Here is a 6000-nt window from a genome sequence, read left to right as displayed (position 1 = left end):
GGCGGGCAGCGGGCGCTGTGGCGGGGGGCAGAGCCGGGGGCCGTCCCGATCCGCTGCTGAGAGTCCGGCTAAGTCCCGGCCGCCGGCAGCTCCGCTCAGGTCGCTCCCCGGCAGCAGCGCCCAGGGCAGGGGGGCGGTGGCAGCCAAGCTGGGATGGGGAGGGGTAGCAGCGCCACTAGGGGGGCGGGAGCCAAATTGGGGGGCAGCGGAGCGTCGAGGCGGGGAACTGAGGTCTAAAGTAGGGGCAGCAGGCTGGGGACAGGAGGTGCCAGGGGAGCCCGGTTAGGGGGCGGCAGGCTGGGGGGGAGAGGGTGCCAGGGGAGCCCGGTTAGGGGGCGGCAGGCTGGGGGGGAGAGGGTGCCAGGGGAGCCCGGTTAGGGGGCGGCAGGCTGGGGGGGAGAGGGTGCCAGGGGAGCCCAGCTGGGGACAGGAGGTGCCAGGGGAGCCCGGGTAGGGGCAGAAGCAGCAGGCAGGTTGCAGGGGGCGCGGGTCGAGGAGGAGGGAGGCTGTAGGGGACAGCAGCAGCTGCCCCCGGGGCGGCAGACGGAGCTCCAAGCACAGGGCAGGCGGCTCACTCCCCAGCGGACACCCCCAGGGAGAGCCGTGCGGCTGCCTGTCCCTTCGCGGCGGCTCTCAGCTCCCCAGGTCCCGCCGAGCCGGGGGCAAGCTCTCAGTCTGGCGTCATCGGGGCTGAGGGGGGAGAGGGACCCGGCCGGGTTACGTGCAATCCAGCGGATACCCGGCGGGAAGGAAACCAGGCTGGTGCCCCACACCTCGCCCGGCAAAGCCACGCCAGGGGCGCTGGGTGCAGGGCGGCTCCGCTCGGTCCTCTCGCTGGGCAGCTCCCCTGCCGCCAGCTCCCGGGAGTGGGAAGTCAGCTCCACACATGCAACCCCTTCCCCTCCCTGCTGTCGGTCCCGGCTCGGCGCTAGCGTCCTGCCAGGCTGCCCTTCCCTCGGGCCCCAGGGGCACGGAACGCGAGCCGAGCAAATCCACGGGCTCAGCGCCGCGCCGCTGCGCGCTGGTCCGGCCGCGTCTCCATGCTCAGCGCGGCTCCCTGGCGGCGGGTGAAGCTCCGGCTCTGCGTGCGCGGCGCTCTGCCTGGCCCGTGGGGCTGGGTGGCTTTTAACGCGCCTGACGGTCCGGCTCCGAGCCGCAGCCTGCGGGGGCGGGGGGGGGGGAGGAAAGGCTTGTGGGGGGAAGCGGCTCGCTGCTCACTTATCTGCCGCTGGTCTCCGCCTGCTCATCCCCCCCCCCCTCCCGCGCCCCCCGCAAAATCACGACACTGGGCCACTTTCGCCTGAAACTTTTATACAGGCGTGAAAGCCACGTGGGGACTTCAACGTGCCCCCGGGACGCCGCAGGCTCCTCGCTCGGGAGCAGCTGGAGCCTTCGGCCGCCTAGGCTAGTGCAGCCACTTCCTGGTGTGGAAATATTCGCTTTGCCGGTTCTCTAACCGCGCACACACCCCCGTCAAGCCCTGGCCAGAGTCAAAGCGGCGTCCGACCAGCCAGTCCCCCGAATGGCCAGTTTGCTGCAGTTAACACCCCCCCCAGACCCCCCCAGGAGCTAGGTGGGTCTGAGCCCGGGGCTCGTCTCCCTTTAACACCCGGAGTTGCGGGAAGTTTGCGGGTGGGGGGTACATCCGAAGCTGCGAGCTCCTGGCCCACAAATGGGGGCCGAGGGCGACGAGCCGGACGCGCGGGGACCCGGCAGCGTGGTGGCTGGTGTCACACGGGCAGGGCTCCGGGGGCCGGCGATAAGGGGGAGCCCGTGGCGGGCAAGTGTCAGGCAGCCCGCGCTGCTGAGCTCTGGGCGGGGGAAGAACGGCAAGCCGGTCACCGAGCCCTGCTCTGCTCCCCCGAGAGAGCCCGGCGCTGCCTGCTGCAGCCGCCCGCCTCCCCTCGCCCCGCTGGGGCTGCGCTCGTACGGAGCGAGTCTCCTCGGGGAAGCCCCTGGCTTCGGTCTCCGCCTGGCGCCCCGGAGAGCAGGACGGGGACCGCTCGGGCTGCAATGCACAGAGACTCCCCGCCAACTCTCAGCACCGGGCACAAACTCGGGTCCCACTAGCTGGGGGTGCACAGGGCGGCTGGGAGGAGGCTAGAAGCAGAGGGTCTCTCCTCCGACTCAGCAAAGGGGACCCACCAACCAGCAGATCACGCAGCAACAGGCGCTCTACGGAACTCGGCACCAAGCCGAGCGCACGCACACGACTATTAGCCCCCTACCGCGTCCACACAGCGAAACAAACCCAGCCCTCGCTCGCCAGCTCAAAGCGGCCCCACATGCCCGAAGCCCGTGCGAATGACACGCCGCGCACGCTGCCCGCCACCCTCACCGACATAAGCCCCCCCCCGCGCGTACAAAGGCCGGCACGCTGCACACACTCACAGCCACACAACTCCCCCCAGGCCACACAAACAGGCGCACGGCGTGTACTCTCACCGGAAAAACAACACAACGTGCACACCAGAGCTACGCTCCCAGCACAGCTCCACACCTGAGTCACACCCCGCACCCGCGCGCTCCACACCACACTGCTGACCTTGGGCGGCGCAATCCTAGCGCATCCGCCAAGGGCTCACCTGCGGTGGGCAGGGCAGGTGCTTTTCCCGCGCTGGCTGCTGCCCGGTGGGTTTCACGCCGTGCCAGGTGGAGCAGGTAAAAGCAGCGCTGCTGGGCACGGGCACGGGCACCTCCAGGCTATGGGGCAGGGAGCAGCCTCCGGCGCGGGAACGCTGGGGAAAGGGCGCCGCCTGTCGCTCGCGGCTGGAAACGGGCCAGCTGGCCCAAGGCAGCTTTCTGCTTAGCAGCTTTGTGACAGTGCTCCGGTTGCATCAAGGGGACAGAGGGGGGATGATGATAAATAATAACAGCACCCAGTAAGTGTTACATTTCAATTAATTAGTGTCTTGCTCGTAGCTCATCCTTCACTTGGCCAATTAGCGCTGTTCATCTAAAGGGCTCAAAACAATTATTTTTCCAGATGAAGAAACTGAAATACAGAGGAGGGGAGGCGAGGCAAGGCTTCCCCCTCCCACGTCCAGAAGTGGTCTCTCAGTGTGGGTGATCAATTTAATTTTGAGAGACCTGGGGTCTGTACAGGAGGGAGCCTCTTGCAAGCCTGTCCCATGGTAGGGAAGAATCCATCTAATATTTAAAGGCTGGGAAATAGCACAACACCCTAGGGCAGATTTTTTCTTCACCAAAGGAGCTTTGTTGTCATTTTGCCAGTGATCCAAGAAATGCCAGGTATGTGTCATGAGGTAATTGGGTCAAGTGCAGTTGCCCTCCCTGTTACAATCTGGGCTAATCTCTGCCCAGCACTGAGTCTGCTCAGTTGACAAAAACATATTAGATCACATCTGAACACCATTCTCATTGCCAGGGGTTGGGTGTTGGGGCTCTCATAATGCTTACATATTCCTGCATGGACAGCTAACCCCTGCAGGTTCTAATCTAATTAATGACCGCAAACCTTTTGTTTTAATTCTATAGTGTGTTTCTGGGGGATTTGGGAATATTTTGCCCAACATATTCTTAAGTATTAACAAAATCAATAACTTGATCATCTCCTTTGCAGTTCATATTACAAATGCAAATGTTGATGTTTTAGTCCACATTTTTTTTAATACCTGGACTGGCAAAATACTGACCTACTACACACTATTCATATTTTAAACTATAAGGAGGAAGGGTAGTCTTGTCATTAAAGAAAGAGCTGATCAGGACTTTTTCAATTCAACTTTTTTCAAAATGCCATTTAATCAAAACAAACTTTTCATGGAAATGTATCCATTTTGACAACATTTTCATCCAGTATGTCTCTCACATCTGCAGTGGAATTTCTGGTCAGAGAGAGTCATCCCAGTGGTTTTGGCACTCACCTGAATTGTGGGAGATCTAGATTCAAGTCCCAGCTCCCTGATTGATTCAGAGAACTTAAGTCTCCCACATTCCAGGCAAATGCCCTAACCACTGGGTCTGAGAGTCTCTCTTTCAATCTCTCCTGGTGGAATTGTTCTGCTTTGAATAAATAATTATATATCAAGTAGGCCAGACAAAGTCCCAGATTTGGAGCAGGGATTTGACCCAGGTCTCTCATATGAATGCCTTCACCACTGAGCTACTGCCTATTCTAGATTCTTGCTTTGTTTGAAAAACATTTGGAAATGTCTATAGTTCCAATACAGAACAAAAACAAATGTCAAATCTGCAACATTGTTCACAAAGTGGAATACTTGTTTGTCAGCCAGCCCTAGATTCAAGCACAACACTGGGACACACGAGAGCTGAGTTCATGACTCTGCCACAGGTTTCCTGTGTGACCTTGGGCAAGTCACTTAAACTTGTTGTGCCTCATTTGTAAAAGGGGAATAACAAAACTTCCTTTGTATGTCTTGAGTATTCCGGGCAGGAACTGTTTACTATGTACAATGCACAACAGTGCCATATCTGGGGCTGGTTGGAGGGTCCATATGCTACTGTATACAATTATAACAATTTTTTAGAATTTAGGGGATAAATATTGTTGTTGCAACACATGCTTTCTGCTTGTTGTTCTATGCCATAAATTAAGAGAATGAATTATAGAATCAACTCTGACTCATATTGCAACCCTGACCACTTTGTTCATCATGTATTTAATGTTAATATAGTCTGATTTCACTCAGAGGATTGACAACTAGGAGTAAATCCATCAACAGAACTGGAATTACACCAGTGTAAAACTGGTGTGAGATCCAAATCAGGAGTCTCCTTCCCACCCCATCAATTTTTGAATGGGGAACCTAGAATGTAAAAAAAGAAATAATGTTAAAAATCCAATCACTTTAACAGCCTGTAAACTAATAAGAGAAAATGAATGCAATAAGCTTAGTCCTTCTGCTGTCAAATTAATTACAGTGGAGCTAAGGAGAAAACAACAGATCCAGCAGTAATGGCTGGTTCACAGAGATCGTTTTCAAATGTAAAATGTGTAAACATTTTTAGAAGGGTCCATTTCACATTTGCAATAGTTGAAGGTTGCAACCACAATCCCTCACAGTTTGAAAACTTACTATTGTCCTTGGCCTAAGTGGAAGTGAGATGCAAAAAAGGAAAACTATATCTTCAGTGGAAATAATGAAATTCAAAGGTATGATCTCTGTCACCTTAGTGGTGTGTGATGGTGTTTGTTGTTTGCTTGTTTTATCAGTTGAGGATATTTTGCATATTTTAATATTGAAAAGGTCCATGTTATATCGGAATTACTTAATTATTATTAAACAATATAAACATTTAAAATATGTTGAACAATAAATAATCTTGAATATGGTGCCTTGAACAATCAACATCCTCTGGGTTTCCTTCTAGATAAGAATGTAATTGAATCACGGATGCACTCAGTCACATGACTGAAGAAAACCCTACAGGGGAAGCAATCGGGGTTATAGAAAGAAAAGTGTTATTAGACTCCTAATCCCACTCAGCGAGCAATGCCTACTAATTGATTCATAAAGCTCTGTTAATTTCAAGTCTTCTTAGTTTTCAGCACTTTCCCTTGGGCATAAACTTGTTGCATATGCACAGAAGCTGAACTATCAGTAGGATGGTTTCTTCACACTGCTGAGTTCTCTCTCTCTCTCTCTTTATATGCTATTTGTTCTGAGCTCATCTGAACAAGGATGAATTTTCACACACACCTTCTCAAACTGGCTTGTATCCAGCTTATTCAGAGTCATGCTTTCCCATACATTAAATGCTGATTGTAATGCAAGAAAACATTAACAAAAAAGGAAAAGGATTAGATTTGTGCCTCATGGGGAAATTTGTATTTAATGAGGGAAACCTACCTTGAGAGGGTAAAATGCGTTATTCTATGAAAGGACACTTTTTGTGGGGATTTCAAGATCACAGGTGGATCTTAGTTCCTATATACTGCTGATGATTACGGACTGGCTCCTCAGTGGGTACAAATCAATACTGATGTCAGTGGAACCATGTTGATTTACATCTGTT

The sequence above is a fragment of the Eretmochelys imbricata genome, chromosome 11 (assembly GCF_965152235.1).
Source record: "Eretmochelys imbricata isolate rEreImb1 chromosome 11, rEreImb1.hap1, whole genome shotgun sequence".
In the NCBI taxonomy this organism is placed as follows: Eukaryota; Metazoa; Chordata; order Testudines; family Cheloniidae; genus Eretmochelys; species Eretmochelys imbricata.
This window is presented reverse-complemented; position numbering follows the sequence as displayed.